This window comes from Camelus ferus, chromosome 20, assembly GCF_009834535.1.
Source record: "Camelus ferus isolate YT-003-E chromosome 20, BCGSAC_Cfer_1.0, whole genome shotgun sequence".
NCBI classification, from domain to species: Eukaryota; Metazoa; Chordata; class Mammalia; order Artiodactyla; family Camelidae; genus Camelus; species Camelus ferus.
Genome location: NC_045715.1, coordinates 30,323,054 through 30,347,150, shown reverse-complemented (window position 1 = coordinate 30,347,150; position 24,097 = coordinate 30,323,054). Strand labels below are relative to the sequence as shown.

At 46.8% G+C, this 24,097-nt stretch overlaps 1 long non-coding RNA gene across 1 annotated transcript; it reads right to left on the bottom strand.

The window, feature by feature from the left end:
• Nucleotides 1-20,366: 20,366 nt before the first annotated feature.
• Nucleotides 20,367-23,346, bottom strand: LOC116658291. The gene is made up of 2 exons (XR_004313614.1): nt 23,234-23,346; nt 20,367-20,463 (listed from the first exon to the last, which is right to left on the bottom strand). It is a non-coding gene; the product is annotated as an uncharacterized LOC116658291 (long non-coding RNA).
• Between the last annotated feature and the right edge of the window lie 751 nt (nt 23,347-24,097).

The following is a 24,097-nucleotide window of genomic DNA, read 5'->3' as shown; positions in this document are numbered from 1 at the left end:
GATGTGTTACGGGTAAGTGTACGTGTACATCCATGTGCTGATCAGCATCAGCAGCCAAACAGAAAGTAAGATCTGCAGCCAGAAAACGTTTCTATTTTCCAGTCTGATCAAGGGCTGACTTCCATCAAGGTCTCCGGGCTTTGGATCATTCTTGTTATCAATGAACAAATAGGAGATGACGTTAAGCTGAGACTCGAAGGAAGCAGAACAGGAACCAGTGATGTGTCTGTGAAGGGCTTGAGATGGAAGGAGGGGGCGTACATGGCTCCCAGGGAAGACGGGGTGCAGGGCAGAGGGAAACCTGACAGAGAGATGAGGGAGGTGGGGGTTGGTTCGTACAAGGTTTAACGGTCACAGTGAGAAGTTCGGATTTAATTTCAACTACAATGGGAAGCCACTGAGCAGTTTTACGCTGAGAAACGCGTACAAAATGCATCATGATCTGAATTACGTTTTGAGAAGAAAAACGGCCCCTGGGGCAGCTGTGTGGAGGATGGATGGGCAGAAAGGCAGGCAGAACAGTGAGTGGAGGTGGTGGAGGCCACCTTAGAGGGGATTGAGTTTGTCCAGGTAGAAGATGCTGGTGGCCTGGAGGGGGACAGTGGCAGTGCACAGACTCCAGAATATTTGGGGCCTGGGGGTTTCACTTCTAGGGCTTCCTTATAGACCAGGTCTGAGGAATGAGCGAGAGGGAACGATCAAATAGAAATCTGAGATAAGAATGTAAGACACTAACAAAAATAAGAGTCCCATTTTAGATGCGTTAAAGTGTGAACCAATAAATTAATGAATGCTTTTGACTTTCTGGGAAGGACCACCGTTGGGCCAGTGGTGGAGAATCTAAAATTTTCAGTAGAACGTTAAATTCAGGGCAGGCACTGAGTGGTTCCCAATCACTTTTCATTCCGCTGTCCTTTTCAAAATGTCATGCCCCAAAATGGAAAGCAGGCTTCTTCTCTGAAAGATGGAGCCAGCTGCATGGTGGTGGTGGTGGTCACAGACTCGGGTCAGTTTTGGAGGGACTCACAGCACAGGGCCGACTGGAGAACCCAGTGGGCAGTAAGTTCCCTTGAGACTTCTGCAGATGTGTGACTAGCACGGCCACGTGTAGGAGGGTGAGGGCAGGTCCAGGGGCCACTGCTGGGACCAGTCATCACCTCCAGCTCTGTTCCCAGTTTTGAGCTCAGCACAACCCCAAATGCATTTGGGCCCCAACCTCCCTTTCTTCTGCGTGGAAGCCCTTACATATTTCAGGAAAATCTGTAACCGATTTGTGAGCAATCTGCCTACCCTGGAGCAACTTTGTCACAAAATATAGCATTTTCGCATTCTTGTTGAAACCACTGATGTGTCCACCCCCGCCCCCTCCACACACTCCCAACCCCACCAATCAGGGCCTCTTTCCACACGTGTAACTGTTGCAGAATGGATGCCAAACCCAGCAACTGGCTATCTCCAAAATAATTTCCATCTCCCATGGGGCCGTGTGCTCCCGGGGCGTAGTTAAGAGAAGGTATACTGTAAATTAGAACAGCTTATTTTCAGAAGCCACGTTTTAGAAACTTGATAGCAGCTCTGGTTATTGATAACTAACTCCTCGGAGGGCCGCACACACATCCTCTGTCGATGCTGGGCCGGAGGCTCCCAGGTGAGCTGGCTGGATCAGTCAGGTGGGTCAAGCCCCTTTGCTTGTATCTTGGGATCATGGAAACCCCAACATTCCCCCTGCCTACCCCTTCCCTCTGGGTTGAAATTCTGTGTATTTCAGATAAATTTTATCCATCTGTTTCTGATTCATTTACCCCAACTCATCATGGTATTTGTTTTGCAAGAGATATTCAACAACGAAAAAGTTATTTTCAAGTCCTTCCTAGAGAAAGGTTTTTGTCCTCTCATGCATAGAGAAGAGGGTCTGATCTTGTAAAAGAGCCTGAATCCCTACAATTCAGTCAGTAGATAAGCCGAGATGGTGAGAATAGAGGTTCAGAATCTGACTGCACTCCTAACCCCCATTTTTGCTAAGTCCCAGTTGTCGAGGAATCAGGAGGGGACCCAATCACGTGGGACTCCAAGCGTCATTCCTGGGAGGCAGATTCAGGGAGGGGGAAGGAGGGAGGAGGCACTTCCCAAGGGACAACCCTAGAGTCATGTGCTAAAGGAAGCAGACATGCAGCAGAGGTGCTGGGGGCAGCAACGTGGGGTGAGGGACTCCTAGCAGATGGGACAGCAGTGCCAGCTGAGGGCAAGCCATGGAGACCCCCAACCCCAACCCCACAGGACCAAAGATGCTAGGAGATGGTTTCTCTAATTACGACCAACACCTTGCCTTATTTCAGAAAGGGTTTGAGGCTGCTCATGATTGCTGGTCCATATGCCACAATACTGGTGGTGCACTGGAAGGGCCAAGTTCTCCCGAGTTACGAGATGATCTCTGCCCAGCCAGGCCCCTCCTTGTGGCTGGATCTCTGTGGACCCCAAGAGCATGGTGATGAGCAAGTAAGAGAGGTGACCCTCAGAGGACCAGACGCAGGAGCCCAGCCCATCTGAAGGGAGAGGGCGCGGGCTCTGGCTCAGTGGCTTGTCATTTCCATGACAGTAACGGGGTTTTTGTGGCCATCTGCCCCTCCTACCAACAGCCCCAACCTTCTGCTGCACCTCTGTATCTGGCTGCGGCCACAGCCAAGGGGCTGAGGGTCCGGCTCCTGTCACCACCGGCGTGTCTGGTCGGCCGGGGACTGAGGCTCAGGGAAACACCAAAGTCAGGGGAGAGGCGGGCACCATCTGGGAACGATTAGAGGCTGACTTCTATCCCGAGGCCTCTATAAACCATCCATCAGGGAGGCAAGAAGAAAAAAAATACACCCTTCTTTCCCTTTTTATTTATTTATCCTTTGCTTTGTTTATAGTGACAGTGGTCAGTTTCCCTGAAAGGAAATCACTGAAAATTACAGGGTGTTTGGTTGGACTTTTTAAAAATTAATTTCCTCTATTTTTGCATGAATTTGATTTGCTCTCATTCCCTTCCCCAAACTCATGCTTAGTGAAAAATCTCTTTTGATTTGTTCTTAATGTGGAAAATGCTGGCAGTCCTACATGGCGATTGGAAAACAGCCGAGGAGCACAAACCAGGTAGAACTTTCAACTGGCTTCCCAGGGTGAGGAGCCCGTCTCCCCGAGGGGAGTCAGCGGGCAGAGCCCCTCGCCCGGCCCTCGTCCCAGCGCCCGGGAGGCCTTGCTCAGCTCTTCCCTCAGGCCCTCCTGGTCCAGTCCCGTGCCCAAAGGCCTGCAGCATTTCTCCCCCCTCACAGCTCCCTTCTCTTTCTATTTCTAGTCAAATTATCTTTCCAAAAGAATTTCCCCCATTACAGACCCACTTCTCCCGCAAAGTGTATAGTGTTGTCCGCAAACTGGAAATTCACTCTTCTGAAATTAGCCTAAGATGCTGCCTCCTGAGCTGGGCTGGCTGCTACGGGCTCAAAGCATAAAGTTTTCAGGATTCAAGACAGGTGGTGCATCTTACACCATCATGAGAACAAAACTCCCGAGCACTGGCCATCGAAACGCAGCGGCCTCCAAGGCAAGTGCCAGGCGGGGCAGGAGCTTCCAAGGTAGGTACAGAAAACCTGGTTCTGGACCTGGTTCTGCCATTTCTTGAATAGATGATGGCGGACAGGTCACTTTACCTGCCAAAGCTCAGCTTCCTTAAGGACCGTCATCATTATCACTGTTATCATTGCGCCTTCTGTATAAGCTCTTCACTCCCCTTGCCTTCCTTTATGCTCCTAACAACCCCAAGGGATAGGCTTTTATTTTTAACTTTATTTATTTATGCATTTACTTTACAATATCATATTTTTAAGCTGAAGTATAGTTGATGTACAATATTATATGTTACAGGTATACAATACAGTGATTCACAATTTTTAATTGTGTGTGTTAGACTATAGTTATTATAAAATATTGGCTGTATTCCCCCTGCTGTACAACACACCCTTGTAGCTTATTTTACACCAGATAGTTTGTACGTCTTAATCCTCCACCTCCATCTTGCCCCTTCCCCTTCCCTCTCCCCACTGGTAACCACTAGTTCCTTCTCTACATCTGTGAGTCTGTTTTTTTCTGTTGTATTCACTGGTTTGTTGTATTTTTTTAGATTGCACACGTAAGTGATATCTTACAGTATTTGTCTTTGTCTGACTTACTTCACTTAGCATAATGTCCTCCAAGTGCATCCATGGTGTACACCAGACACTAATTCAACATTTTAAATCAACTGTACTTCAATTAAAAAGCAAACGAACGAACAACCCACTTAAAATATAGGCAGAACAGAACAGACATTTTTCCGAAGGAAATGCAGTTGGCCAACAAGAACATGAAAAGCTGCTCAGCATCCCCCGCATCAGGGAAATACAAATCAAAACCACATCGAGACACCACCTCATACCTGTCAGAATAGCCATTATCAAAAAGAACACAAATAACGAATGTTGGCAAGGACGTGGAGAAAAGGGAACACTTGTACCCTGTTGGTGGGAATGTAAATTGGTGCAGCCACCATGGAAAACAATATGGAGGTTTCTCAAAAACAGAACCACATGGCCCAGCAATTCCACTCCTGGGCATATACTGGAGAAAAACAGAAACATTAATTCAAAAAGATACATACTCCCTGCTATTAACAGCAGCAATATTTACAATCACCAAGACATGGAAGCATCCCAAATGCAAATCAATAGATGAATGGATAAAGAAGATGTAGCACATATGAAACAGAATACAACTCACCCACAAAAAAGAAGGATATTTTGCCATTTGAGGCCCTTCACTCACTTTTTTTTTTTTTTTTGCACTTCAAAAACCAGAATTTTATAACTGGCATAAACATTCCCATTGTATCAAAAACACCAAAATACCTAGAAACAAACCTAACCAAGGAGTTATCTATACTCTGAAAACTAAAACATAGATGAAGGAAATTGAAGATGATACAAAGAAATGGAAAGATACCTTGTGCTCTTGGATTGGAAGAATCAACATTATCAAAATGGCCATACTACCTAAAGCAATCTACAGATCCAATGCAACAAGGGGTAGGCGTTTTTAATCCCCATTTTACAGATGAGGAAACTGAGGGTCTGGGAGATGAGACTGTTTTTTGAGGATTAAAACCTGGGACTCAAACCCAGGTGGCCTGATTCTAAAGCAAGTGCTGAAATCCAGCGTTGTTTTCATTCTGCCCACCTCCCGGTCATGAGAGTGAATAGCTCGAGCGCGTGTATCCCACTCTAGTGTCTTGTGCGGCTTGGGAGCCCTCCCCCAGCCCTCTGAGATGGAGCGCCAGGCGGCGGCGGGGCCAGAGCGCGCACACCGGCCACGGCCACCGCGTGGGGAGGTGCGGATGCAAGATGTGTCACTCACATTGCTATTTGGAAAATAAGGATTGTCAAGCATGAGCCGCACCCCAGGGTCCAATTCTGGAGGCACCAAAGGGCCTTGTCAAAGGCCCTTCCGCCGAGGGCCATTTAAACCAGTTACTCACGTGATCCCGGTTCTCGACTCCCGCGTGTAAGCTCCATCCTTGGCACCCACAGCAGGAGCGGGGCCTTCCTGGCTGCTTTGCTCATGTCCTCCAGCTTCCTCTCCGGCAGTGGCTGAGCTCCTGTGGAAATGAGCCGGAGGCCCTGGGGGGACTGCGGGAGATCCGCGGAGGCGTTTCCAGCCCTGGCAGCTGCTCCGCACCGGAGGCCTGGTCCTCCATGAGCTGGCAGTCGGTTCCAGCCAAACAGATGGCTCCATTGCCAGGCTGGCTACTGCTGGTCACGGGCACCCACACCTGCCCACTGAATTTTCAGTCTCCTCTGGACCCCACCATCCTCCTGTCACTCAGTGAGAGCATTTTTTGGTTTTCCTGCACTGAACTCCGCATACCCTGTTATAATGTCAAAAACACTTCTCTTAACAAGCATCGTTAAGCTCAAATATGTTAGAAAGAACAGGTGCTTTGGAGCTGACCAGCCACATCTGGGCTGAGTCCCCTTCTCCTCCACTTCCTGCCTTCCTGGCCTGGAAAAAGTAACTCATCCTCTCTAATCTCTCTTCAGGTTTTTCCTCCTGCAAAGTGGGGTTACATCATCTCATTCACAGTGTTCTTAAAGAATGTAATGAATTCATGTTTGGGTCATTCCTCACACAGAGAAGGAACTTAAGATTTAGAAAGAAATGTTGAGATAATATTTCTCCATGGCGAAATTTTAAGATGAGTAGAACTTTCAAAATACAAATTTGCATCAATCCCAACCTAATATTTCTCATTTTTGCTCTTTTCTCTCTTTTACCTTTTATAGCAGTCTTTAAAGTGAGGCTTTCTAATTCTTTCTCCAGTTTAGCTGTTTGGTGTTAAAAACCTCTCAAAACAACCAACTCTTGCTGTAAATATTCACGCACAGCAAAGCACTGTTTTCCAACTACCAGCTCTCACACTACCTTAAGCCCTTGTTCTGTAAGACATAATGGAAACAGGCAAGATGCTGGAGACATAGTTAGTCACAGCCAAAATCCCTCAGATCTCATGTGTCAACTCCCACTAGACTCACCAAAATCTCCTTAGGAGAACAAATCACTCCAAACTTGCTGTTGTGCAACTTCAAAATAAATGCCAAACATAGAACTTTCTTTTATATACAATGAATTTACCTTCCTCTCTCCCCTTTATACAAACCCCAGGTGCAGAGCATCACACTCAGTTCACAGCACCTGTCACTGGCCACTCTGCAAGGCTAGCCCTGGATCCACCGATTCCCCATTTCTGGTCTCCAATCCTCTCTTCCCACAGGCAACCCTTTAATGTGTGTCATATGCATCCTTAAATTTGTACACATAATTCTAAATGAGCAGTATGGTGTTTAAGCATGCAAACATGTACTCTGTATAAGTGATATGGTCCCAGGAACCTCATTCTGTGTTTTAGCTCCCCCCTCCCCACTAAACACCATGTTGTAAGGACGTACGTTGCCCCGTGTTTCTATGCTACGCAGAGCTCCACTCACTCACTTTACTTGTCTCCACCGAGGTTACCTCCACCTCCTGCTTCCACAGCAACCTGTGGTGACCATGCTCGTACATGTTCCCTTATGGACCTGGAGGATGAGTTCACTGGGCTGCCCGTGCAGGAGGGGGGCTGTGGAGACATGGGGCATAAACACACCTCATGGACTGAGTGCTGTCGGTTGTTTTCCAGCATGAGTACCCCTATCCTCACTTCCACCCAGAGTCCACATATTTCTTATTTCCCCAGATCCATGCAACCTTGGCATTACCCAGCTTTCCAGTTTTGACATCCCAGTGTGTGTAAACTCTATTGTCGATTCAATTTTAATTTCTCTGACTCCTGATGTGTTTGAATATTCCCCACCCACCCCCTGCTTCTTTAGCCATTTGGTCTCCCTTTTCTGTAAACTGCCCGTTCACATCATTTTCCCATTTTTATCTATTTGGGTTTCCTTTGTAATATATATTAATGTTGGGTAAGGCAAATCTCTCTTTTTGCTCATCTTTTGTTGACATAATTATTCATGCACTTCTATGTTTCTGTAAAAATTTTAGAATAAATGTATTTAATTTCTCAAAAATTGCAACAGATTTTTATAGGTTAGGATTATATTGAATTTGTAGATCATTTAAGAGATATTTCGACCTTATAATGTTATGCCATCCCATCTAAATGTATGGAGTCACACTCCCGGCTATTTAGATTTTTTCTTTGGTACCCCTTAGAAGAACTTTAACTTTCTTCCACGGTATATTCTTTAAATGAAATCCTAGATTTAGCTCATAGTATAAACCATCAAGAAAAAAAGAAAAGACTAAAAAATGAAATTAAAGAATGTCAGTAATAAAAAAGGTTTTTCTATTGAGGTGGAAAGCCCCATGAAAAAGATCAGCAGGACCCCCAGGAAAGGCCACTACTCTCCTGCCAGCATCATCCAGTTCCCTGGCCCAGCGGCATTATCTGGCTTTTTGTCTCTGAAATGGCTTGCTTCTAGGAAAGTGGAACTTACCCCTAAGATTCTATTGGTTCCCTGAGCTAACTCCTGATTGGTCCTTTTGTAATGCCTCATTTGCATGGAGCTCACTCCTGATTGGTCCATTTCTACAAAGCTCATTCCTAATTAAGTCAACTTTGTTACACCTTATTTGCATATGATGTTGAAAAGTCTAGACTGGCAGCCTATAAAAGCCTGTGTAAACCTACAGCTGGGGTCCACAGCTTGGAGTGTTACCTCCTCTGGGCCTGCTGGCATAATAAACCTGAGTTCTCCAACTCTCTGAGTGCTGCTTGGTCTCTTGTCAGGATACAGGTCACTGTCACAACTGAGCTGTAACACTCAGCTTTAATACTGAGTTGTAACACACTTTGCTGCAACACTATTATTAATAATATTTTATTTTTGATTACATTTGAGTTGTCTATTGCCAGAAGAAAATACTACTAGTTAATTTTTTGTAAGTTAAACTTGTATCTAGCAACCTTGCTAACTATCCTTATCAGTCTTATGAGTTTGCTGGGGGTGTTTTTGTTTTTGTTTCTGTTTTGCAAGTAAGGATAGCTATTTCTTCTCTGCTACTCTTTATGTGCTTTTTCTTATCATTGTCTTGTTCCTCTGTGAATATGTTCTGGTGGGGAAGGGAGGGTACTTAATAGTTTTTTTTCCAGGACTAATACTTTGCTAAGTCACAGCAGCAATAGTGAAATCCCGTTTTGTTACAATATTAAAGGGGATCTCTAAAGTTTCTCCATTAAATATGATGTTTACTATAGCTGTTTGATGTATATGACTTCTATCAGCTTGAGGGAGTACCCACCTACTTCTCGTTTGTAAAGAGGTTATCTTAGTCTTTTCCATCCACTGTAACATAATACCATAGACTGGGTGGCTTATTTTAGTTTTTTATTTTTTTAATGGCAGTACGGGGGATTGAACCCAGGACCTTGTGCCTGCTAAAAATGCCTTCTACCACTGAGCTATTTCCCTCCCTTCTTGGGTAGCCTATAAACAGCAAGGATGTGTTTCTCCCAGTTCTGGAGGCTGGAAGTTCAACATCAAGATGCCAGCATGATCGGGTTCTGGTGAAGGCCTCTTCCAAGTTGTAGACAGCTGACTTCTCACTTTGTCCTCAAGTGGTGGAAGGGGCGAAGGGTGTCTCTGGAGCCTCTTATAAATGTACTAATCCCATTCATGAGGGCAGAGCCCTACGACCTAATCACCTCCCAAACCCCACCTCCTAATACTACCTCCTGGGGGGTTAGGATTTCAACACTAACTTGGTGGTGAGTGGAGACACAAACATTCAGCCCACAGCAGAGACTTTTGTCTCTGATCACATGTAAGTGTTGAAATTTTTAAAAATGCTTCTTTTGCATCTAGAATGAGTGGGTAATGTTATTCCTTTTCTCCTTAACCCATGAATGTGAGGAATTATATGATGGATGTTTTGGTTTTGAACTACCTTTTTCTTCATGGGGTAAACTTTACATAACTGGGATTATGTTTTTTGTTTGTTTGTTTTTTTTAAATAAGATGTTGAAATAGGATGGCTGACATTTTATTTGGCATTTAAAATTTTTAACCTTACTGAACATATTCTTTGAGAAACTACACTAGAAATAGTTTCAAGTCACAAAACCGTACATCATGGTTCTTGCTCAACTTTAAGAAATTGTAGATGAGGATCTGGCAGAGAATTAAGACTAGTAAAAGATGTCAATGTTATAGTAAGATAAAGGTATATAATTATATGCATATATTAATTGAACTTATTATTTTCTTTGAGAGAACAGCTGCTGCCATCTGAATGTTTACCACCCTCAACCCCAAATTCATATGTTGAAATCTTAATCCCAAGATGAAGTTATTAGGAGGGTGGGGCCTTTGGGAGGAGATCAGATTATGAGGATGGAGCCCTCATGAATGGGATTAGTGCCCTTATAAAAGAGACCCCAGAGAGCTCTTTCGCCCCTTCTGCCATCAGAGGCTACAGCAAAAAGACGTGCGTCTGTGACCCAGGAGGTGAAGCCCCATAAGACACCGAATCTGCCCATGACCTGGTCTTGGACTTCGCAGCTTCCAGAACTAAGAGAAATAAATTTTTGTTGTTCACAAGCCTCCCAGTCTATGGTATTTGTTAGAGCAACCTGAATTGGCTAAGACAAGTTAATACGAGAAAAAAGCTGATGAGAGAAAGAGAGACAAATCTCTGAAATCACCAAATGTTCTTTGAATAAGTCATCCACTATGACACAAAATAATCGGTCTCATAACTTTCAGACTTACATTTCTTTTCACTTAGTGCTTCATTTTTTATATCCTCCTCAAAGATCTGGCAAGATTGCCAGTAAGTTCCAAGTTTTCCCACATGATCTAGAAGACAGGTCTCTGCTTAGGCAGAAGGATAACCTCTTCCCTCCCAGCATCTCCAGGAGCCCAGGTGGTCTCCACCATGTCCAGCACCTGCCTGGGTCTTCAAGGGTCCTCAGACCTATTGAATCCTCTCGGGTCTCAGGTCAGCAGGAGAAGATGGATGGAACAAAGCAGGAAGCTGTCCTGTCTTTCCTCATGAAAGAAATGCTTTTCCCTGGAGGAGGGAAGCCGTCCCTGGCCACTGCCTGCTGCTCAGGCCAGTGGGGGAGGGACACAGACTGCATCCTCCCAGAGGCCAAGGACATTGAGCAGGAGGTGAGCACTTTATCCCGCACATCTACTCGGTTCTAAAGAAAAGGGAGGCCCGTAATCCAAAGGTCTTATTTTCATTGGAATATAAATAAGAACTTCATTATTTTTTGGTGGGAAATAACACTTTTCTCCTGAATTTCTTTGATCCCCCTGTGTCCCCAGCTTTCCCAGCACTAGGTTCCACTGACTTTGTGGAGACCACCTCTCAGAAAGGACAGGAAGTACTTCGGAAGCTGGAGGAGGTCACGGTATGAAAATCCATCTTTAGCGCATCCCCTCCCAGGTGGAGAATCTGCAGAGTCTCCCTCAGGGAAAAGAGCCACATATAGGGCTGCTGGTGATCGGCCACCGAGCACTGTCCAGGGGCCACTGACTATGTGTCGGGATCTCACTTAATTAACTGCCCAACCTGATAGGCAGGCCTATGATCCCCATTTTATACATGGCACAACCACAACTCAGCAAGGTTAAGTAATTCGCCAAGGGTCATACTGCTGTGTGGGGGCAGTAGGTGGGGTTAGATATAAACCAGCCTGTTTTACCACCTCCCTGAGGCTTTTAAGTGACATGATGGACTTGTGCAGACATTTCAGAAGAGACAGCACCAGAACGAAAATTGGGAAACCCCAAGTCTTCTCCCCACCTCTGCCTCCAACTGGCTGTGGGACTCTCTGAACCGCTGTTTCTTCATCTATCCAGGAAGCAGGCTGAGGAGATGACTTTTAAAGGCCCCTTCCAGCCATGCTTTTAGGGCCAAGAAAACATCACACGCTATTTTGCACTAAATTCCACCAAATTCCTCACGCCCAGAACCGAGTAGTTCACATGGAAGAGCCTCCAATTAACAGCTCTGTGGGTCTGGGGTGTGGACGAGCGACTTCTTGAGGCCAACAAGCCAAAACCACCCCACAGGCGAAGACCACCAACGTGCTCTCCAAACCTGTGTTCTGAGTGGCTGGCCCAGATGGAAATCTGCAATTAGCTCTTTTAATCCTGAAAATAGCTTCGCTACTGTTGTATACAGTCACGTAGGAAAAGGAAAAACCAGGGGCCACCACAGTCAAGTTGGGGGGAGTCGGAGATTCAGGGCTTGGAGCGCCAACCTTCTATTTGAGTTGTGTGTGGTTGCAGATAATGTTCTGATTTCCAGAGAGCTGACAGCTGGGATGAACGGCCGCTCAACCCGATTAGATATGCCTGGGCCACAGACGCTGGGGCCACAGACAAGCGCTCATTTGAAATGTATGCCACTGGCACCCGACAGAAAGAATAAAGGCTGGTCTCAACAGACAACACATTCTTGGATGCAAACCTTATGGTTTCAACACAGCTAAAAGGGTTTCTAACCGCCTGGGGTTCCTTCTCACTGAGTACGCTTTGTCGAAGAGTGTTTAGAACAACTTGTAACTTTAGCACTTTACTGTAATTGCCGCTTGTCATTTAGAGCCCAGTGGTATGTGGGGAACCCAGGAGATAGGCAGAGGGGGAGCCAAGAGCCACTGAGTTCCTGCATTTAATCCACGCTGTGTTCCCTGGGACCCTGGGGGCAGCTCCCCACTTTTCCCATCAGGACCCCGGTGCAGCCAAGAAGCCTTGCTGGCTTCCTGCTGGCTGTCAGGACCCCACGGCATCTATTTGACCACCAACTGGAATCGCTGCTCACAGATCTCCTTGGTGATGCACCGGCCCCCTGCTCTGTCCTGGTTCCACCTGTGGGTCTCAGTAGCATGAGGCCTCCGGAGGCATCTCTCCCAGTATCCAAGGTAGCCCCCTGGATGGTGGGAGGGGTCAGAGACTTCTTTGAGTATCTTTATAGTACATTTAAACGTAAGCACAAGATATGGTCTGAGCACACACCATGGGATCGGTATGGAGAATGGCACCTCTTTAGAGCCCCCCCGGGGGAGGACAAGCTTTCCCTGTCTGCCCATCTCTCAGGACAGCGCTGTGGCCCGCGTGTCAGATGGAGGTGCACATCACAGCCACAGGAGCGGCGGGGAGTCTGTTCCTTTACAAACCCCATATCAGAGCCAAGTACACGTACATTGTTTTTTCAAAACCTGAAGCCTATGCAAATGCTAACTATAAACTATGACTCCTAAATCCTCCTGTTTGCTTCTCTCCAACTTTTGCAAAAATCTTTTAATAGGCCTCCCTGCCTCCCCACTCACCATAGTGGTAAAGAGCATGGATGGGAGAGTCTAACTTGGGTGCACCAAGTATGGAGTACAGGTGAATCTAACTTGGGTTTGAACCCCTCCTCAGTCTGAGCCACTTGTTTTCCTCATTCATAGTGCACACTGCAGGCACTGTCAATATCATCGTCAAAAATCCATCCTCCACCTGATCATCAGCTTAGACTTTGCTGGAACCCCTCTTTGATCACTTTCCTGGTTTAAGTTCCCCCTACGGGGGCATTATCTGCCCTGCACTGTCATTGTTTGGGTACTTGTCTTATTCCCTTTATTAGAGTCATAAGCTCCTGATGGCAGGAATCTGTGCATGTGTGCAGGGCCTCTCACACAGAATGTGCTACTTATACGTTGGGCCCTGCTCCAAAACCCTCCAAGGGGCTCCAGAGCCCTCTGGGAGCGGTCCAGTCTCCTATCTCGATGTCCACCGGTCTTCACTTAGAACTGCAGCAGTGCCTTGAGTCCCACCACCCCACACATCTGCTTATGCTGCTGGTGTTGCTTAGAACCCCCTTCCCACCCTTACCACTGGGACTCTTATTCATCCCTCAAAGCCCAGTTTAAGTCACATGTTCTCAGTGACACATCCCAGAAGACAACAGTCAGATGGGCTTCCTTCTGCATCTTGTCTCATATAAAATTTGACTCTAGTCCAGGGGTCAGCAAATCATTTCTGTAAAGGGCCAGACAGTAAATATCTTTGTCACAATTACACCCCTCTGCAGAAGCAGCCATCAAGAATACACACCTAAATGGACATGGCTGTGTTCCGATGATAATTTATAAGAACAGGTAGCAGGCCAGGTTTGGCCTTCAGGCTGAAGTGTGCCGATCTCTGCCCTTGTCCTTTATGGTGTTCATGACAGGCGGCCTTTGTGTTATGGTTATCTGAGGACAAACCTCCTTTCAACTTCTAGAATAAAAATTCCTTGAGGGCAACAGCAGTATTTTTCTGCTGCCATCACTCATAAGAGGCATGCAGAAATTACTTATTAGATATTTGAAGAAAGACTGGAAGAATGAGGTGGTGAGAGGGCTTGGGGTGAGAGTGGGAGAGAGATACCCAGAGAAGAACTGAGGATACAGAGAGAGTCAGAAAGACAGAGAAGCAAAGACCAGAAGACGAGATGAAAAACAGGCAAGAGAGCACATGGCAGACTCTCCCCAGTGCAAAGGTGTAGAAAGAGTAAGAACAGAGTGTTACGGAGGTGATTGGGTACCACACGCCCTCCCCCAGATTCGTACACTGAAATCCTAACTCCCAGTGCCTCAGAGTGTGAATATATTTGAAGAGAGGGACTTTAAAAAAGAAATTAAGTTAAAATGAGGCTATCCGGGTGGGCCCTCAACCAATCTGACTGATATCTTTATAAGAAGAGGAAATTTGGACATGCAAAGAAACTCCAGGGGTGAACGTCCCCAGAAAGATGACCACGTGGGGACACAGTGAGAAGATGGCCATCTGCAAGCCAAGGAGAGAGGCCTCAGGAGAAACCAGATCTGCCAACACCTTGATCTTGGACTTCCGGCCTCCCCACTTGTGAGAAAATCCATTTCTGTTGTTTAAGCCACCCAGTCTGTGGTGTTTCGTTATGGCAGCCCTAGCAAACTACACAGAGGAAGGCCAATTAGAAAAACAGAAGGAAAGCCTCAGTAAATGTTAATGATTTCAAATATTTCGCCTGTTCTTTCTCAACGATTATGGCTTTCTGAAGACATTAGGGTTTTATTCTGTTGGGAGGTGGGGGTGGGGGGGAGTTTAAGAATGGGTTCAGTTTCCAAGTCCTGGGTTTCAAGTTTGTAGCTCCAGGCTTGCATTTCTAATACTGTCAAAGCCTGATGGTTCTGATGAGTGCTGTCCCGGCCAGTTTCCCCACAGTTTTCCAGAAACATTTCTTGCATGTCCACTCAAACTTAATCACCTAAATACCTGCCATTTCTCATGGACTTTTGAAGGGTTATGTTTGCTTTGTAGAGTTTGAGGAAAGCATTTGATTTTTTCTCCCCTTGTAAAAACTCCAGTTGGAAGAAATCATTTTATTTTCCCCTCTAGGTTTATTTTGTTTAGCTAAAGCCATTAGAAATAGCTTCGGTTTTACATTTTTCTTGTCTGCTTGCAAAGTGTGTTGACACGGTGGTTGAATTTCAATGGTTTGGATTGTTTTGAATGACTTCTGTGTTTTTGTTCCCAGTTCCCCCAAATACTGGTTGCTATCTAGGTGACCAGGTGAATGAGTTAATTAGGAAGAGGTATTTTCCCTAAGTATAGGTTTAAATGTGTATATTGAAGTTGAAAATCAGATGTTCCGATAGATACAAGACAACCTGTGTATCAATATTTCCTCTCTGGAGCAGCTGACTCTGAAATCTCACTAAGCCAAATCTTTGGGGCACATGCTGTGGCCTTCCACCCCTGGAGGGCACGTCCTATACTAGGTCAAAACCAAAACCACCTGAAAGCGTCAAACAGAGTTGCACTTCCCTGCATCCCGTTTTCTGGCAGAGGGTGACACAGGAAGTTTCCACTTGACTAGTATAATGTTGAGGTGCTCATACAGATATCTGGACTTTATTACATTTTCTTAACAATCTTCTGGAGTTAGGTGCTATTTTTGTTGTCATCATCTCACTTCTACAGATGAAGAAACAGGACCAAAGAGGTTGTCCAAAGCTGCGTTACGTGTCAGTTCTCTTTTGTGACTGTGCCTTACCAATCAAAAGTTTGCTGGTGAGGGGGCCAGGCCCTGGGTTCTTTCATTCCTTGGTGTCCCCACCTTGGTGCCTTGTAATATTAGGCACGGCATTTTGCGTTACGATTCTCACTAGTACTTGCAATTCACCAAAATTAACAAATCCTCTGCTGAGGGATTTCAGGGATAGGTGACAAAAAGGCAGTATGGGACAAATTTTTTTGACCTCAAACTTTCCTAAAAGCATTCCTTAAATCACACTACAATGGTGGCAGCCAATCCAACACACAACCCCCCCTCCAAACCCCATAAACCTGTTCCTTTGTCAGACAAACATGCCCTGAGGTGCACTCACTTCCCTAATAAAATTCTGTCTGAGATGGATGAGGAGGGAGGGCCCCAGGGGGAGGCCCTCCTCCCGGAGTAGAGATGCTCTCTCCCTGACCAAAGCAGGACCCCTTTGCTCCCTGGTGCTGGTGGAGGCAGACTGTCTCCTGCAGTTGGGGTACAGGAAACAGTGGTTAGGACTGACCCCTAAGAGAAGGTAAGTTCTGAGGGACGAAGAGTCAAGACTGTGAGAAGTAGGATCTCCTACCTACCGGGAGATTTTTCCCGTTTTTGCCAGATTTAGGGTATCTGGAGTCCAATTTTGTTGAAGAAACCGAGCATTTATGCACACACATCAGATTAAGAGAACAGCCTCTGACTTCTTGCCGTGAAAAGAGACTTCTGCCCTAAGCATTCATTCCGAGTTGGCGCTGTTCCCTTATCAACTTGGACGGCTGCCCCGTCCTGACAAGGCCCCTCCGCTGACCGCGCTGCAGCGCCCTGGCCCGGATTCCAGCCCCCGCCCCCCCGCGGCCTTCACACCTGCAGCTCCCAGATTTAATGAGGGCTGTCAGGGATTATCAAGTCGTGAACCCGCTCGCATCCGCCAGACTCTCATGAATGAGGCGTTTTGTTCGGCTCCCTCTCGGGTCGTGTTTCTTGGAGCCAACGCAAAGGGAAAAGGCAGCTATTTTAGGCCAGGGTCTAATATTTGAATATTACATGATGAAATAGTGGGCATATCGAGCCTGTGATTTTTGTAACTCTCTTTTCTCTCCCTCTTCCTCACCCTTCGTCTCACCGCACTCCCACCCCCAGCCCCGCCGGCCGTCTCAGCCCCGTGGTGCCCTTACCGGGGGTCTGGAAACACTGCAGCCAGTGAGTCACGGCTCGGAAACTGAAATGGAGACCACTTGCTTGCAAATCCCCGGACTTAGGGTCACCGGAAGCGGCCCTGCGAAGGCGGGGCCACGGGCCGACGTGGGCGGAGCCTGAGTCCGAGGCACGTGGACGGAATCCTTGATCCAAGGTCATTTTCCGAGGGAAGTCCGACGGGGCAACGCCTAATTTCATGGTGTTTTGAGGCCTAAAAAACACTGGTCGATGACAGAAGGAGAAAATGGTAGTTTGACTATTCCATGGCTTTCGGTTGACAACATTTTGATGGCAAGGGGTTAGAGAAATTTTCGATGTGATCCTCCTCACCCCCCAACCCCACCCCCGCCCCACCGGGGAGAAGGCTGAGAGCGCAGCAGAGCCAGCCTTTGGCCTCAGGCAGGAGTCTCTGCATTACAGTTACAACTGCTGTTATTAACAATTATGAGGAATTATCCTTCCCCTGTTTTCTAACTGTGGCCCTCGGCTGCCGTTAGAGAAGGGATCACTGTAATGATTCTCATCCTCCATCCTTGCAGCCGCCCAACAAAGCCTTGAGTGGGAGCTGACGGTTCATAGGATTCTTTCCCCTAGCTTCCAGGAAGAAGGAAACTCCTATCTTGCTTTCAGTTTTTTTCTCCGGCCTTAAAATTATTTATCCATCTACACAAGGAGGAAGGAGTTCCTTCATAAAATACACCAGCCTCTGGAACCTCTGGGAGAGTCTGAAAGACACATGGAAGATGGAAAGCAGAGGTAACCTGCCTGGAAGTTCACAGTTGAGAGGTCTAAAGAGGGGCAAAGAACCACTGTTGAGTTGGGGATCACTGAAACTGGGTTGGAGCAAGAAAGCAGCTCTTTGTGGCTGTAAAGAACCACTCTGGACTGGATCTGCCAAAAACCATGGGAACACTCAACTTAGAGGTCCTTTGAAGGATTAAAACACCAACTTTGAAACTTTGGTGTCCTCCTCCAACAGGCAGAGGCTGTTGGCTATGACATGTGTCACATCACGTCTGATGCTTGGGCAGCCGGAAGGAGCTGCCCTCCGCCCCCTCCATCCAGCGGGGACCTGGGCACTTGGCTCTGCAGCCGGGGCCGTGTGTCCAGGGTAAGGTTGAGTGTGGCCGTGCACAGCTGCGCGTTGTGGCTTAGGCTTCTTGTGACTGCTGTGGACAGTGGAGTTTACTGTGGTGTCCTGTAACCAAGATTAGCCGGCAATTCCGGAAATCAGAGGGTAAAAATAGTTGCAGAGCCGCCAGCCCCTGGCCAGTGCCACCGCGGGAGAGAGGAATGGTGGCTGGAAAGTGCTGAGTGGCACGATCTTTGCTTCCTTCCGGTGGTGGGAGGTTCTCAGAATAAGGAGATCTGGGCTTTGGATTTCCCCCAAAGGGTTTCTCGGTGCTTCAAGGCCTGCTGAGTCAGTGGAGTCGGGCTTGGGTGAACTTTCAAGGTTCGGGTTTTGAAAGAGGGGGTGTGTGGGACAAGCCAACTTGGGCTGAGCCAGGGGAGGTAACCGCTGAGGGCGGCCGCTGGTTGTGTCCATGGACCTCCCATGGCTCCAACATCCTGTCACAGAGGGTTCACGACCTCCCAACCACCTTCGGAAGTCAATCCCTCAGACCCAAGCCTCCTCTGGCTCCACTGTTCTTGCCTCATGCCAATTCTGCCTCTGAACATGGACGTGTATTAACTAACATCTTCACCCAGTTTCTTCCTCTCCTGTCTCTCCAGGAAATCTGATTAAAGGCCGAGGTCATGGTCCAGTTCCCATCCCTTCGGTACCATCCCATGTGCTCTCCCTTTGACCTTAACCCTGAATCCCTGTGTACCATATTCTCCACATTTTTTTCTGGGGCATGTTCATCGCAAAAAAAAGAAAAAGGAAAAGGAAAAGGAAAAGAAAAGAAATGCTCGGGGCCCCCTGAGAAACGGAAAACATAAGCTTTCTACTTATGGCCCACAGAGAAGCTGGACTGACTTGGACTGACAGGAACAGGCATTTGAACTAAATATACATTTAAATTCTAGGCTATCCGTAGGAGGCGGGAAATCTTTTTATTTTAAAGCTAACATAATCATTTCAACTAGGCTTCCCAAAGTTGAGGTGGTATCAGCCCTTTGATATCCTGCTTTGATATCCAACTTGATAGGAATAATTCGAATCATTAAGTTCATGTTTCAAATTAAAGGTACTTCTGAAGGGAACGTGTTTCTAAAATAGTTGACTGAGGCTTTGGCTTTTTGAACCTTACCAAACCTAATTCATCCCTCTCATCACTGTGCTCATGCAAAACTTGATTTTTTACATTAAAAAGTTTAAAATGTAGGGGGAGGGTACAGCTCAGTGACAGAGCACATGCTTAGCATGCATGGTTGTGGGTTCAATCTACAGTACCTCCATTAGAAATAAATACCCAATTACCTCCCCAAAACAAACCAAAAAAACCCCAAAATTTTAAAAAATGTTTTAAGTGTATCGTGTGTGTGTGTGTGTGTGTGTGTGTGTGTGTGAATACTAAGATGCTTGCTTCTGGGCTGGCCTGTGAACTCTCACTGAAAGGGAAAGATTCGTTCAGTTCTGTTATCACCAATACACTTATGAAATGTTTATTGAATTGGAAAGGATAACATGGATTAAAGATTCTTCTGGGAAATCCTGTTTATGTTATTAATTTGCTTGGCAAGTTCTTTCTTTCTTGAGAGCTTGTTTGGAGGTTCTAGCAGGGGAGCGCAGTTGCTCGTATACCCTTGACCCAGAAGAATGGTCCTCCTCTATTGGGGATGGTCATCCTCTTCGACCAAGTGCGCAGCTTCAGGCAGGATGCACACGGAGTGGTGAGGGAGGAAGGGGACACCCGCCTAGCCAGCCAGATCAGCTGAATCAACCCTGGTGATAAGTGGGGTGACAGATGTCGCAGCCAGATCGCCCTCACATCCAGTTCTTTTCTTGATAGGAATAAGACACAATTCATTGCCAGCCTCTATCCAGATTTAAAATTCCATTTTAGTGAAGCTCCCCATCGTTCTGTGGGTCTGTTGCTGGATGTCTCCAATCAGGTCTTGATTTCTTCTCCCAGTCTTCCTGGGAGGACTCTGGCCTGCAGGCTGGCTCCATTGCCCAGAGAAGCGTGAAGCCCATGTGCCAGAATCGGGCATTTGGCCTGCTGTGTCCCCCAGACCCATAGGCCCCATCCTGTGCACTTGGCCCAAGTCAGCCACTGTACACGTGGTCTCAGAGGGCAAGGTGAAGTTGGAAGGGCGCATCTGGTACCCAGTGATGTTCTGTGGGCCTTGGCACCAGACCCAACTGGTACAAATTCTGACTCCAGCACTGTAAGTGTGTGGCCTTGGTCAATTCATTGAGTCTCACTGAAACCCAGTTTTCTTTTCTATAAGATAAAGGGGGAAAAAAATCATGCCTGACCTGTAAGAATGCTGAAAGAATTGGAAATAAGGATGCAAAGTGGCAACTGCAGTGCTTGGTAGCTCTTGACGGGAGGAAAATCTTTTTAAAGGGTGCCTTTCTCACCATGGGTGAGCCATACCATCTTTACCAAGGTCAGCTTGAGCTTCAAAGTCAGAGGGTGAGGGGAGGCTGAAGAATCCAAAGGCCAGGTCTGGTTTGCAGGAGGGAGTCTTGGCCTAAGAAGAAGTCAGAAAAAATAGCAGTGGTCCTGAGTATGAACTGAGCGCTCACTCCAAACCAAGTACTATGCTACACATTTCACGTAGGACATTTTATTTCATTCTCACAACTCCCATTTTTTTCAGCTTTATTGAGGTATAACTGGCAAGTAAAATTGTAAGATATTTTAATCACAATGATTTGATATATAAATATAAATTTAGGGGGGTGAGAACATTTAAGTTCTACTCTCTTAGCAAATTTCAATTATGTAATCTGTGTTCTCAACTATAGCCACCATGTTGTACATTAGATCCTCAGGCCTTACTCATCATTTAGCTGCAAGTTTGTACCCTTTTACCAGCCTCCCACTAATTCCCTCACCCCCCAGCCCCTGGCAACCATTTTTCTACTCTCTGTTTCTATGAGTTTGACTTTTTTTTTTTTTTTCAATTCCACATGTAAGTGACACCTTACAATATTTGTCTTTCTCTACCTGACTTGTTTCACTTAGCATGATGCCCTCAAGGTCCATCCTTGTTGTCCCAAATGGCAATACTCACAACTTGCATTTTATAGATTAAAACAAACTGAAGCTGGGAGAAGCTAAGTAACACATCCAAGCACACCCAGCCAGGGAGATCAGGCCAGCTCCAGGCAAGAGCCGGGCGTTGCTCTGAGTATGGGTTCCTGCAACTTTCAGCCTCGCAGCCTCAGCAGGACCCCTGGCCTCCTGAGGTTACCCCTTTCTTGGGCGCCATATCTGGGGTCTAGCACGGGGCAGGCACACAGGTAAAAGGGAAAACAAGCCAACAGAGATCATGGGAGGTGAATGGAACCACCCTTCTGGGACAGAGACAGAGGGTGAAAGGAAAGCTTTGTCCCTTCCTGTGACTGGTTAGGGCAGAGTAGGGACCCACGCAGCCCATCCACGTGGAGATGCAGGAGGGACCCAGCCCACTTCCCTAGACCTTCAGCCTCCTCTTCCTGACTCATGCCTAACAAGCCTGCAGAGCGGGGGCGTGAGGAAGAAAACTGACAAAACCAGTGATAGAAGGAAAAAAAAAAAACAAAAACCCGGATTGGAACATTTAGCTTCGTTCAGGACTAACTCTAAACCGCACCTCTGCCTGCCAAGCCCTAATCGTCATCCTATGGCAGAGTCCCTTCTTAGTCACTGTCTGCCCCTCCAGAGGGACTTGTAAGACAATTACAAGAATTCAGCGATAATCTCTCCCGATTTACATCTTTCAGTTTTTATTTCCCGGGTTTTCCAGAATTTGCTCTTATTAAACATCTAAAGCCAAAGCCAGCCGAAAAGGCTTTTCAACATATGTTCCTGTCTCCCTCTGCCTGATTCTATTATTCGGATCAAAGTCCCATTGCAGTCCTGGGGTTTCTGTCAGCCTCAGAAACAGGAAAAGGGAGGAAGACGAGGCCTTTGGAATGGAACAGCCATGAGACCTGCGAGCTAGCCAGGCTGCCAGCGCCATGGCCTTGTATGTTGGCATTGGAGATGGAAGGTCTAGGCCAAGAAGGGGCTGCCTGCTGGGCAGAGAGGACCTGCATCCCAGGGAGGCTTAATCCAGTGAAGCTGTCCCCTGAGGTCTGGGGAAAAAGCCAATTCTGGTGTGAAAGTCACAATCCATCACAGCTGGGTTATTGGCACATTTAGAGAATGGAAGTTGCAGTACGCCTTCCATGGGGGCCTGTTTAAATCCTCAACCCTCTCTTTCTATCCCTCATAGCACACACGTGCACACACACATGCACACACACACTCTGCATAATGAAGAAAGACTCGGAAATTCTTAGTCAGAAGGGAGTCGTGGGATGACACTACTTCTTTGAAAGGCTGCCCTGACCCTTCTGAGGTTAGAACTTGGCTGGGACCGAGGGGAGTGATCAGAGCTGTGGGTTACGGAAGCCCCATGAGACACCCCTCAGTGTCTTTCCTCCACATCCCAGAGAACCGCCCCCTCATCTGCTAGTGTCCCAACACCTTGGTTCTTTCCACACATCCCTGAGAGGTTGGATCCCAGGGGAAAGGGATCTGATTTTCCCTCCTGAGTTCCCCATACCACACCCTGACCTTGACCTTTTATAGTTTTAGCAAAATGCATCCTCTGCAAAAAGTAATTGTAGTTGAGGATTACATCCCAGACGGGCGTCGGCTGTATAAGCGGCCGGAACCGAGAGCCCAACCAGGCTGAAGGCTGTTTCTCTGTCTCATCACAGTCTGGAGGTGAGGGGCCCAGGCCGGCTGGGAAGCTCCGCTCCGCACCGTCACTCTTACCCCAGGCTCCTTCTCTTTGTTGCTCTGCATCCTTTGGAGATGCTCAGAGCTCCTGCTCCCAGGAGCAAAGGGCAGCAGAAGTGGAAGGCAATTAATTTTCATGTAAGCAAGTGATGCCGAAGTTATACACCTCGGTTCTGCTCGGATTCCACCAGAGAACTTAGTTATGTGGACACATTCTGCTGCAAGGGAGGCTGAACAGCATGGATTCTAGCAAAGAGGAGTTAAGGAGTTAAGGTTTTGTATGAAACTGTGAATGTGGGCTGTTCAGTGTCACCAGATAGTGAGAGCTCATTCTTCTAAGGGTGCCTCTGAGACACTCCTAGAACCTTCTTTATCTACCATCAATCATCTATTTATCCATCTACCATCTACTTGTATCATCATCTTCACTGAAAATGTGATGGAAAAATTGACAAGAAGACAGGCTCAAGATGGAAACATCAAGTAAACTGATCATTCATTTGTTCAGTCATTCAACAAACACTTACCAAGTTCCTACGATGAGTCAGGTGCTGTGCTGGGCACTGAGATCCAGACGTGGAAGGCATGTTTGTCACCCTGAGTAAACTTGTCTGTGGTTTTTGAACTTGCCAATCCAACCTAATGCCCAGAGAGACAGGTGAACTTGTTTTGAGTAGACCTCAAATGATGCTTCTTGGCCATCTCCATTTAATTGAAGGGTATCCTAAGATGGCAAGCTAATTAAAACAATTACTTACCATTTGCAGCCACTTATCTTCTTAATGATCTGCAGCAACAACAGCTGCAGAATTAAATTGAATGCTGATGTCAACGTGATTATAACCATCAGCCTAACGTCGAATTTTCAATTTTGAGGTCCATCAAAACAGCAGCAATGTGCTCACTTATTGGCTCTATAATACACCAATGTTACAAAGTCGAGCTTAAAAAAGTATCACTTTCAGTGATTTCCTTGTCTTTTGACAAAACTACTGAAAAGAGCTAAAGACCAGTGAAATCAAGTCTCTAGATTCTTCCAATGCAGAGGTCCTGTGGCCCCTGATTCTCTGTGACGCCTTGTGGGCTCAGGATACAACGTGGGACCACTGAGAGGCAGAGCAGCACGACACAGCGGGGAGAGGTCCGAAAGATGGGTAACTTGGCGGCGTGTCGAGAGTCCCATTCCAGAACCAGGAGTGGGGAAATCAGAAGGTTCCCCTCGCTGCGTCTCCGTGCAGAAACTCCCTGAAGGAGTCAGACGTCTGACCGGGCTTAGAAAACCCCAGGGCCAGGGATCTATATCCTCTGCAGCTGCCAGACTTTGTGCTGAAGGAAAATGATTTTCCTCTCAAATATGTCCTTGCAACCTCCCAGATGCCTTGCATGTGGGC